This window comes from Falco naumanni, chromosome 3 (genome assembly GCF_017639655.2).
Source record: "Falco naumanni isolate bFalNau1 chromosome 3, bFalNau1.pat, whole genome shotgun sequence".
In the NCBI taxonomy this organism is placed as follows: domain Eukaryota; kingdom Metazoa; phylum Chordata; class Aves; order Falconiformes; family Falconidae; genus Falco; species Falco naumanni.
This window is the reverse complement of record NC_054056.1, coordinates 15,186,396-15,197,112: the sequence shown is the minus strand read 5'-3', so window position 1 is coordinate 15,197,112 and position 10,717 is coordinate 15,186,396. Positions and strand designations below refer to the sequence as shown.

General features: G+C 46.8%; 2 pseudogenes; both read right to left on the bottom strand.

Annotated features, from left to right (window-relative positions):
- Window positions 1-4,937: 4,937 nt before the first annotated feature.
- Window positions 4,938-6,092, bottom strand: LOC121084337 (annotated as a pseudogene).
- Window positions 6,093-6,766: 674 nt separating this feature from the next.
- LOC121084336 lies at window positions 6,767-9,252 on the bottom strand (annotated as a pseudogene).
- Between the last annotated feature and the right edge of the window lie 1,465 nt (window positions 9,253-10,717).

The following is a 10,717-nucleotide window of genomic DNA, read 5'->3' as shown; positions in this document are numbered from 1 at the left end:
GAATCTCAGCAAAGCTAACTTTACTGTGTGTGAAAAAAAGCACTCTGAAGTTTTCCAAATAAATATATATATATATATACATACATAAAATACTTGCATGGAATGGCTTAATAAAATCAGTGTGTGTGTGCGCGTGCGCGTGCGTGTAGTTGTGGGTGCACGTGTTTGTGCATGTGCTCCTGGGGGTCCGTGTGTAATGACTACAGAGCCTCCCTCCCCCAGGCCTTCACCTGACTCCATGTAGCGACATCTCCACTGGGAAAAGCTCTGGAATGTTCTTACCTCCTTCACGTCAAATCCCTCATATTCGGGTACTCACCTGGATGTTTCCAGATTGGAGAAATGGAGGTGGGCCCGCCAGTTGCTCGGTAAGTGAACTGACGGAGCTGCCCACGCTGGATGGGTATTTACCTGCTGTTGGCAATGCCGTTACCCTCTCTGGCCTCTTGTGAATGCCCGCAGAGCTCGTTCGAACGCCCGCCTCTGTAGGATAGCCCTGCAGAGCCTGCCCGCTGCAGAGCCTGCCCGCTGCACCTCGCAGCTTTCCTGCCCGCACCAGATCTCCGCTGCCCTCAGAGATGGCTACTGCTCAGCACAGCCACGTTGCCCAGCATCTTTGATGACTGCCATGCTCCTGCAAGCAGCTGTCATGCCTGTCAGCGGCAGGCTGCACGCGCTGGCCTGCTGGCGTTGCTTCATTCTGACCACGGATGGGCAAGAAACACCTGATTGACCCGGATGATTTGGATGTGACCTTGTTTACTAAGCCTGGCTACCAATCCTGGTGTGGCAAGGCTGTGAGCACAGCGTTCCTGGGCTCTGGTAAGGTCAGGTCCCTCTGCACTGTGCCCTCAGCATCGCCCTGTCTGGGGTAACGAAGGGACTCGCTTCCCTGCTGTCCTCCGTGCCCCGCTGCAGAGGCGTGCTCGGCACCTGCTACCCAGCCGCTCTCAGAACAACCCCCACACCCATCCCCATCCCCATCCCCATCCCCATCCCCACCCCCATCCCCATCCCCATGCCCATGCTCATCCTCCTCGAGACCTGCAAGCTGCAAGGCAGGGGCGAGGGCACCTTCTCCAGCAGCGTGCTTACCCAGCACAGCATGGAGCAGGGCAGGGGACAGGAGCCTGGAAGAACAAATATAATAATTATTTGGCTAGCGTATATTCAAAGCTAGCCTTTTTTATTGTGCATGTGATAAGAGGGAGGTGAGGGAGAAAGCAAGAGCTCTTGTACAGCTCTCGAGAGCTCACAGCCAAAAGTGGGCAGGGTGACAAGAACCGCATTGTTTGGGGTAATCAGTGTGCATTGTCCCAGGCTGACATTACTGCCTACCAATAAAACCTTTACAGGGAATGGGGAAAGTGCAAAATGATGACTTGTTTGACATTTAAAAGAAAATAAAGATCTGCTGAATTGAAACTTAAATGACACTCAGGGAGGGAGCGAAGAAAATACCAAGCTGTGCTGGTTTTGGCTGGGATAGAGTTAATTTTCTTCACGGTAGCTGGTATGGGGCTATGGTTTGGATTTGTGCTGGTAGTGCAGGGATGGTTTTGTCACTGCTGAGAGGTGTTTGCACAGAGCCAAAGCCTCTTCTGCCTCATTGACCACCCCATGGTGAGCAGGCTGGGGGCACAGGGAACTGGGAGTGGACAGCTGACCCCCACCGACCCAAGCGATATCCCAGACCATGGGATGGCACGCTCAGCATGTAAAGCTGGGGGAAGAAGAAGGAAGGGGGAGGTGTTGGGAGCGATGGTGTTCGTCTCCCCAAGTCCCCGTCACATGTGCTGGAGCCCGGCTGGCCTGGGGATGGCTGAGCACCCACTGCCCGTGGGAAGTGGTGAAGGAATTCCTCGTTTGGCTTTGCTGGCACACGTAGCTTTTGCTTTACCTGTTAAACTGTCTTTATCTCAACCCACCAGTTTTCTCTCTTTTACTCTTCCCATTCTTTCCCCCATCCCGCTGGGGGGGAGCGAGCAAGCGGCTGTGCGAGGCTGAGCTGCCAGCCAGGGTTAAACCCCGACACAGGAGCAGGTAGGGATTTTTATGTAATGCCAGTGCAGCCTGCACAAATAATTTTGATGTTTGTGATCCTGTGACCCCGAAGTACCAGCTCTTTGCATTTTGCTCTTAAAGCAAGAGACAGCGCTTACCCCAAACAGCTTGCAGGACAACTACAGGATGGAGCAAAAGAAGTGTGTTTGTAAGTAAGTGGGAACTGATGCCTGATGTGCCCAAGATGAAACAGTTCATTCCACAACTAATTGCTGGTAGATCTAGGAATTTAATCCTCCTCTTTAATCCCTGCAGCCAGTCCTGTATTCACCACACTAGCATTGCTTTCCTGAGGCCAGAAAGGTCCCAGGATTTTACAATTCCAATCCTCTATGTATCCGCAGGACAGGTAGAGCATAGGTGGAAATACAGCAGAGGCAGGATTCCCGTGATCCATTTGCTATGGCACGAGGGCCAAGGGAATAAGGTCCCAAATGATTAAGACCTCAGACTTCTTCAAAGAAAAAAAAAGAAATATAAATGAAGGAAGGAATTCCCAGTGCCCTGAGCAGCAATGAAAAAACAAAGTGACCAAGAGCCTGAAGAGGCTGAAATGAGGTCTAGTGTCATGGAACATGTGTCAGCTTCTGCTGTCCTGTTGTGTGCCCTTGAGTAAAGTCATGCCTACGAGGTGAATGGAAACAGCCGGGCCAAACCAGTACCGTGGGTGTCACATATCTGTAATAATGGTTTGTTGAATGATCTTCAGCTGGGTGGAGCTGAACCAGGTCCCTTGATGTAAAACAAGTTTGGTGTCAATGAATCCATCCGGGATTACATCAGGCAGTATCTTGTTCTGCAAGGGTGAAACCTCATTAAAAGCACACACAGAGCTCTGCTAGGTGTCACCCTCCAAACACGCTTTGTGTCTGCACCTGGCTTTGCAGAGTGACCAGGCTCTCTGCTTTTCTTTTCTCCGTCCTGACAATAACCTTGAGTTGCACTGTTCGCTCAGGTTCCCTCTGCTTTCCACCACACTCTTTTTTTGCATTTTTATTTGCATTAGATTATCGGAGCAGGAGCCTAAACACTTAAGTTACTGCAAATCCCTCCTCATATGGAAGTCAGTGAGCTGTAAAACATTTAAACTGTCTGCAGTTGTACCTCGTTTGTGTACACACTTCCAGTGGGCTGCTAAAAGGTAACATATCGTAATAGAAGAAAGATCCAAGATTGCTGATTCTGATTTTGTAACAGCTCTAAAAGTGCTCTGAGTACTTGCATTAACTTGATGGAGTAATAGATAGCTCCACTTTCTGAAGCCTTTGGGACCAAGTGGAGCAGGAGAGCTACCCGCTTTCCTCCAGACCCTTTGCTTCATGCTTTCACTCTGATCGTTGAGGAAAACAAGGTTAGGGGGCTTTTGCTGTAGTCACCCCCAAATCGTTCTCCCCTCCCCTGCTCATGTCCTTCAATGCTGGGTCTTTCTACAAATGTCTTGTAGAAAAGGAAAAGAGCCTTGTGCTTCTTCAAAGGGCAGCGAGAGGAGGTGATAGATGGCTGATCAGTCCCAAGGCAGCAGAGGGCATCAATGAGTTTGAAGATTCATCTCCGGAGCTGAATGAAAATAGCCAGACACTGTACTGAATAATTCACAAGACAGATTTCAGCTCTTTTCCTATTTTCGTGTTAGTCTTGAATGAATTCAAGAAGTTCTCAGGTATATCTTGAGGTTCTTTTTTCCAAATAATTTTTGAACAATGTATAAATCATAGTGTGAATCAGTTACACAAATTACAATGAGATTTCTATTACCTGGCTGGATGCCATGCATATATATGCAGGTGTGGATAAAGATGATCTCTATAAACACCTAATTTTCAAGTTGCTTATTTGAACACGAATTTCACTGCTGAAAATTCACACCTTTGTTATGAATTTTGTAGTTCACTCTGGAAATCCAATCAGTTGGCTGTTATATTTATGCTAGTTAAGCTTATGTGGTGGAATTATTTATAAAAGTTGAGCTTGGCAAAGCAGATTTGCTTAGTAATTCAAGCAAATATTTGCAGGATTATTTTGCCGTTTTCCCTGGCTCTTGGTGTGAGATGGATGAATAAGACTTTTCCTAACATATTCAGCTTTTCCCAAAAGAGAACCAGTGTCAGCTAGGGAGCAACGCGTGCACCTTCTCTTAGATGCCTGACATCAAAACATTTGTTCAGGAGCCAGCTAAGAATGAACCAAAACTAGATACCTTCCACCCTCTGCTTTCTGCTTAATTTACTAATTTTAATTAACGGACATGTAGCCCCGCGTAGTCCTAATGCCAGAATGTTAGTGAACCCCCGCAGCTGGGCAAACGGAGGCAATGTTTCACGTGATGTGACATAGCAAACCCCATGGCAAAGCAGCGAGTTCTAGGTCCAAGAGCTCTGCGCTAACGGCCAGCCCAATGCGTTTTCATTTTGGAAGCAAAACCAAATGTAGAAGCTCCGTCCCCTCTCAGCTCCTCCACAGCTGCTACAGGAGATTTCCAGCGCTATGGCGAAGGGTCAGCAATACCCCTGAGCCCTCTATTTCTCCATCAGAGGTCTCTTTCCACTCTTTGGAAGTTTACGGGGAATGGCAAGGAGCCAGCCCCCACGGGCATGGGATGGAGGTGGCTTGTTCTCAAGTGTTTAAAAGTCTGACAAACTGTTTGCAGTTCTAGCAGGGATCAACACATTTCAAGAATTAAAACCAACATCTTGGATAGGAAAAATGCTCTGAACAAGGACTCTTTCTTCAACCCAATGCACAAGGGACCTTTCTTTAGTAAGCTATAAAATCACTTACTATAAATCAATTATTTTTGTACTGATTTATTAACTGCTCTCCAGCTGTTCAGACTGGCACTTAAAACGAATTCCTGGATGGTCCTACTGAAACTTTCAAAAGTACTTTCTCTGGGCTACTGTTGGCCCAACCTCGGTACAGTCTGCCCTGGTAACCCACAGATTTCTAAACGTCCTTAAGCTGGCAGGGCTGGAAGAACCAACCCCTGCAGAGTACATCCGATCTTGTGGTGAAAAGGTCTTGCCATAAGTTGTGTCAGGAATTCCTGCCTGGAGCTCCTTCAGAAGCCTCTCCTTGAAACCTCAGAAAAGAGTCGCTCTGCCTGATAACAGCATGTTCCTTAGGATGTTGGACTGGATATGCTCACGACGCTTGGCGATGCTCTGGAGGACCACCCTTCCAACCCCTGGCCCTGGGATTTCTGACTCTGTGGGCGCAAAAAGTGTTTCAGGAGCTCAGAATAGCTGGGCTCCTGCCTCAGCAGCCCTTCCATCAGGGAGGATGGGCTCACATGTAAGTTCTTCAGGCTTTTCCTGCATATTTTGGCTAGGATCTAAGGCAACACAGCACAGCTTCTCCTTCATATCCCTGATAAGTTGCCTCTCTGCTGTGCTTACAAAGGAGCGCGGGGTTTTCCAGAGGAGCCTAGCAAGGTGTTTGGTGCCACCTCTGCCTGCAAAATTCAGCCTGGCAATGCTACAAATGCTACAATGCCTTTGTAGACAGGGATCATGGTGGTGACACCATGGCCACTGTCCAGCACTGGTCCAGTTGTGTGGGCACAGGCACACAGGGCCGGCACCTGGAAGTTTTTGAGCATCATCTCAGCCAGTTTTTCTTGATAGGACAAAGGATTGAGAAGGGTTTTGGTCAGCAGTGCTGGCCTCTCCCTCGGTTTCATTTTGAGTTCTTGTTCATAAAGGTATCTCCAGATCTTCTCCACGTTGCCCCAGGATGTAACTACCCCATTTTCCATTGGGTAAGTAAAAGATAAAATGCCCTTTTTTGGACTGGGCTTCCTTCCTGATGTGGCAGTCCTTATGACTCGCCCCAAACATGAAAAGTTTTAATTTGGGGTACCCCAGAGCAGTAGGAACAACCGAACAGGGTGCCTGTAGCCCTGACAGACCAGTCTTACGCTGTCCAGAGCCGATGTCAAAAATCCATGCGCAGGTCCCTGCCGCCACCGTGCCATCAGACACCCCGTGCAGGATGGTGCTGCCCCGGCAGTGGCTGCTGGCACAGATCATTGGTGAAATGTCCTGGATCCCCCGGTCACAAAGAGGCACCGTTCCGCCAAGCTCTCCATCCTCTGCAGCTGCGCCGGCAGCACCGCTCCCTCCGGGGAGTCGCTGGTCTGGAGCATTTTGATTCAGGGTTAGTACTTGGAAGTGAAACTGGGTGTTCTTACTTCCCAGATAAATTACAGCAGAGAATCAATGGATTTTTTCAGACCCTCAGGCACAGAGGAGGGTCAGTTACAGTAATTGCATTTGCATTGATTTATATTTGGATTCTGTTTGGGGTTTTGCTGGGTTTCTAAAGGAAACGTTTTTAATGAGGTCAAAAATAATGTGAGAGCTCATTTTAGAATACAAACCCCAGATATCTCAGAGACCTTAGAGGGAAGAATCTCCCAGCAGAGGAGGTATGCTACTCCCTGTATGACTCCAAGGCAGGCTGTGAGTCAGTTAAGGAGTTACTGCATCCCTGTGATATGCGCACACCTGTAAACTCTGCAGGGGCAGGGAGATGATCAACAGTAAGATCCTCATTACCAACATTTTTAATGTTTTAGTTTCATCCAGGTTCTGCCAGCCAATAAATGCACAAACAGCTGTAGCAGCTTTTAGGTCAGCCAGCTCTCAGCAGGGTTTCTTGCTCACGCGTTGCAGCAAGCCACTCACTTGGTCTGACGTTCTCCTTAAAAGCATTTCTGATGAATGACAGCTGCCCCCAAACCCTTGTCACTGCTGGCGGTGACCCACGTTTGTTTGAAAGATGCCAGGCAGCTGAGGATGGAGGCTCCAGTCCACACACAGTATTTTCTCTCTGGAGGTGCAATGTTCCTCACAAACATGTCAGCAGCACTTGCAGCTTCATCTCCTTCAGCATCTGCTCCTCCAGGCCAGGGAAGAGTGTGGACCCACCTGGGAGCAGGATGTTGCCATAAAGATTCCTGTGCACAGTGATGTCACTTCATGATGTAGCTGAAGATCATTTTGTGCACACCAGGAGCTCCAGTGTTTGCAGGCACACAAAGGTCTCTGGTGCACAAAAGAGCTGGTTGCCTGTCCGGGTGATATTGTTGTCAGGCAGTCTGTATTCTTTCATGATTTCTTCTGGCTTTGCTTTGGGTTCTTGGATGAGATCTAAAGTCTACGTAGCACAACTTCTCTTTGATAGCTCTCATGATTTCCCTTTCAGCAGTGCTAAAATATGTGTGCCCACCATCCTAAAGAAGGAGATACAATCATAAAAAGATAAATATTCATAAAAGGAGACATATTAATAAAATATTTGATGAGATCCTGGCCAGCAATACCCAGCCTGCAGATGGCCTGGGGTAAGCAGATCCTTCAGATGTGGGGACAGTGTGGGTAGCACCATCCCCACTGCCCATCACTCTCCCAGTGGCACGGGCTGATGCACAGGGTGCCAGGGCTGTCTGACCTGCAACGTACGTAGCCGGCACCGTGAAGCCTTCGAACGTGATCACTGACATTGTGTCCCAGTTCTGCAGGGGATTGGGGGGGCTTCAGTCAGCAGCACTGGCCTTTCACTGGCTTTGATTCTTGGCTCATACTCATAGACATGCCTCCAGCTCCTTCCCATATCATCCCAGCATGTAACTATGCCTAAGTGGCAAAACTGAAATTATGCCTAAGTTCCAACTGAATTACCAGTTTGCTTTTCTGAATACCATCTGCGTTGGGAGCAGAATTTTTTTCAACTGAATCCTTTCTGATTCTTTAGAATAAACTCCTAAAAACATTTTAAAACAGGTAGAACTATGTTTGATTATGCCATTCTGGAGTCTTTTTTTTCCTGTCATTACTTAAAGTTTATTTTTTTTGGTAAAATCACAAAAGTGAAATAATAATTTCTGCCTCTTGCTGCTTTAAAAAACCCTGACAACTTTAAACAATGTTTGTAATACCTTCGAGTGCAAAGAAACTCCATCCCCTAATGAATGTATATCCTCGGCTGCTGACAAGCTGACCTGCCTGCAAATAAACAGACATGCAGATGTCTTCCTTCCACACTTCCCTTTTCCATTCAGCACTTTGCTGAGAACAACAAAGTAGTCTTTGGAAGTTTGTTCAGAAGCATTAAAAATACCCTAGATCTTCACAACTGACCCCCATTTCACATCTAATTGTTTTTTTTAAAAAAAACCTTTAGCTTCAATAGAAGATTTCCCAGAGAAGGAAATTTCTGTAGCTTTGGATCTGATCAGCTCTGACAATCCAAATCTGTTTACAGAGAAAATTCCCTTAAAAAATAATAATAATAAAAAAATCACTATACAACTTCAGTTTGAATCCTTGGCTGCCAGAGTTTAATTGCTTCTTCTTGTGGCTCTAAATCTAGGCCAGCTTCAAAGCAAGGGTGGCTTCTATTAAATTTAATTACTTTTTCCTGCAGCTCGCATGGCAAAGGTGCTAGCTGCTAAATGAAGGTGGTTATGAATTAAGAGGCAGATTCCAAACAAAGATATATATTAAACAGAAATTCTAAGTGTAAGCAAATGACCTCCTTGTACAGACACATTTATACCTCAGATGAACTACTAAAATAAATAAATAAATAAATAAAGCCACCTAACAAGGGATCAGCTCCGTGTATGTTATTTCCATTCTGCTCAGATTCCAGACATGTTTGTGTTAAATGCCACTCTATCCATTTTAGCAATTTCTCTAATCCTCTTAATATTTGTGTACATATATTTCAGTGTGTGGCACACTTGTTTTCATGCATGCTTCTATATTAATGTCAACAGGTGTCCGGATCGTTTAAGGGGTTGTTATATGCATCACACTAGAAGCCCCATTTAATCCCGCGTGGTCTGCATGCAGCTGACAGCGAGGCACTCTGTTTTGAACATGATGTTGAGTATTAAAACAAGGGAATATTGACTGTGATTATTAAATGGCAGTTGAACCTAGACGCAGGAATGCTCATCTGTTCCCTCACATCAGTTCTGTCATAAATCATCTTAAAAAGGGCATGTGTGAATTAGCTTTGTTACTTGTAATAGGCGAAACTGCTGTTTGTGTTTGGCTGAAGTACGGTAAATTGAACTCAGGGAAGGATCATATGAGACACTGGAAATTTCTTGTGCTCACCTGGCGGTATAGCTTGCACCAATATCACCAGACCTCGTTCAGGAACGAAGAGACAGCTCATGACCTGAGAGCTGGTCCCTCTTTGGCCTTTGATGTTTTCCAGGGGCTGCCAGCTGCGGAGAGACACATCAGGACCTGGACTGAGACCAGCAAATCCATTCCAGCTGAGCTGCTAACTTCTTGACTAGACGGTACCCGCTGTTTGTCACCTCTGAGTGGGATGGAACGTGAACTGGAAGCTGAGAGGCACATTGGAAACAGAGTAATAATGTAATTCCCACAATGTACCAAACATAAATGAGCTCTGCCCCACAGACACTGCACTGTAAAAATTCACAGATAATTAAGCACATTGTTTATAGGCCGGTCTCACTTGCTTTATATAACGTCAGTGCTGCACACACATTTTCACTTACTGTCTTATACATGGCTTTTTGCTTTACCGACCGTGTCGCCTGCACAGTGATCCCTCCAGGCAAGCCAGGGCTGGTCCTTTCTCCATCGCCATCCTCTGTCCAGGTACTACTGGGGACAAAGACGCCACTCAGGGCAGATTCTGAGCGAGTCGGGCCAGGCTGGAAAGCACCTAGACAAGGGTGATGAGCTGTGGAAGGTCCGAGTTCACCTGGGGTAAAGCCAGAGGGAAAATGGTTGGCTAACTCAGTCTGTATGCCCACGTAAACCACAAGGTCCTGACTAACACGCAAGATCTGCAGCAGCAGGGATAAATGTCTCTCCACATCTAGAAAGTGTTACTGAAGAGAGAGGCAAGAGGGAGAGATGCTTCTCTCTGTGCCTTTCTACAACAGAACAATTTGATACCTTCCCTGCTTTTCCTTTGCATTTCTGTGGGTCTTGCCGTCCTCAGCAGACTCTTTTCCAGATGTACCCTCATTCCCAGCAGGCACAGTGCAGGGCAGCAGCTGAGGCGATATGATACACCACATACAGGTGATACCCCAGAGATAATAATGCTTCATCTGAGAATCCCTTAAGGCAATCCATGGAATCATGATTTTTTCCTGTTTCACAGAGAGAGGGGAGGATCACAAAGAATTTGTTCATTTCCCAAACTCATTCCACTGTGAGTCTGTCTCAGTTTCCTACAGGCAACCGATGCTGCTGGCTAACACAGTCATTCAGAGGTCTCAGGCATATGGCTCCAAGGAAGACCTGCCTTATCCTTCATAAACCTGTCAGGCCCTTGATGAATTGGCATTAATTTCTCCATAAAAGAGCTTAGCATTGGGACACATCTCCTCTGGTCCACCCTAGTTCACCACACACCCCACCTCAAAATGCTGATCACCTTCTTGGCTTAGTTTCCTCACCACTGCCTTTGGATGGGGAGGGCAGATGTCCCAGGAGAAAGCTCCATGACAGTGGCTCTGCCAGCAGGATGGCCAATGCAGCTTTCCATGTGGATTTTAATTAGGAACCTTTGATTGCTGTTAAATACATCAAGAAGAGGAAAATAAGGAAAATACAAGAGGCTGGCACATGGTGAACACAAGTCTGAAGGCAGT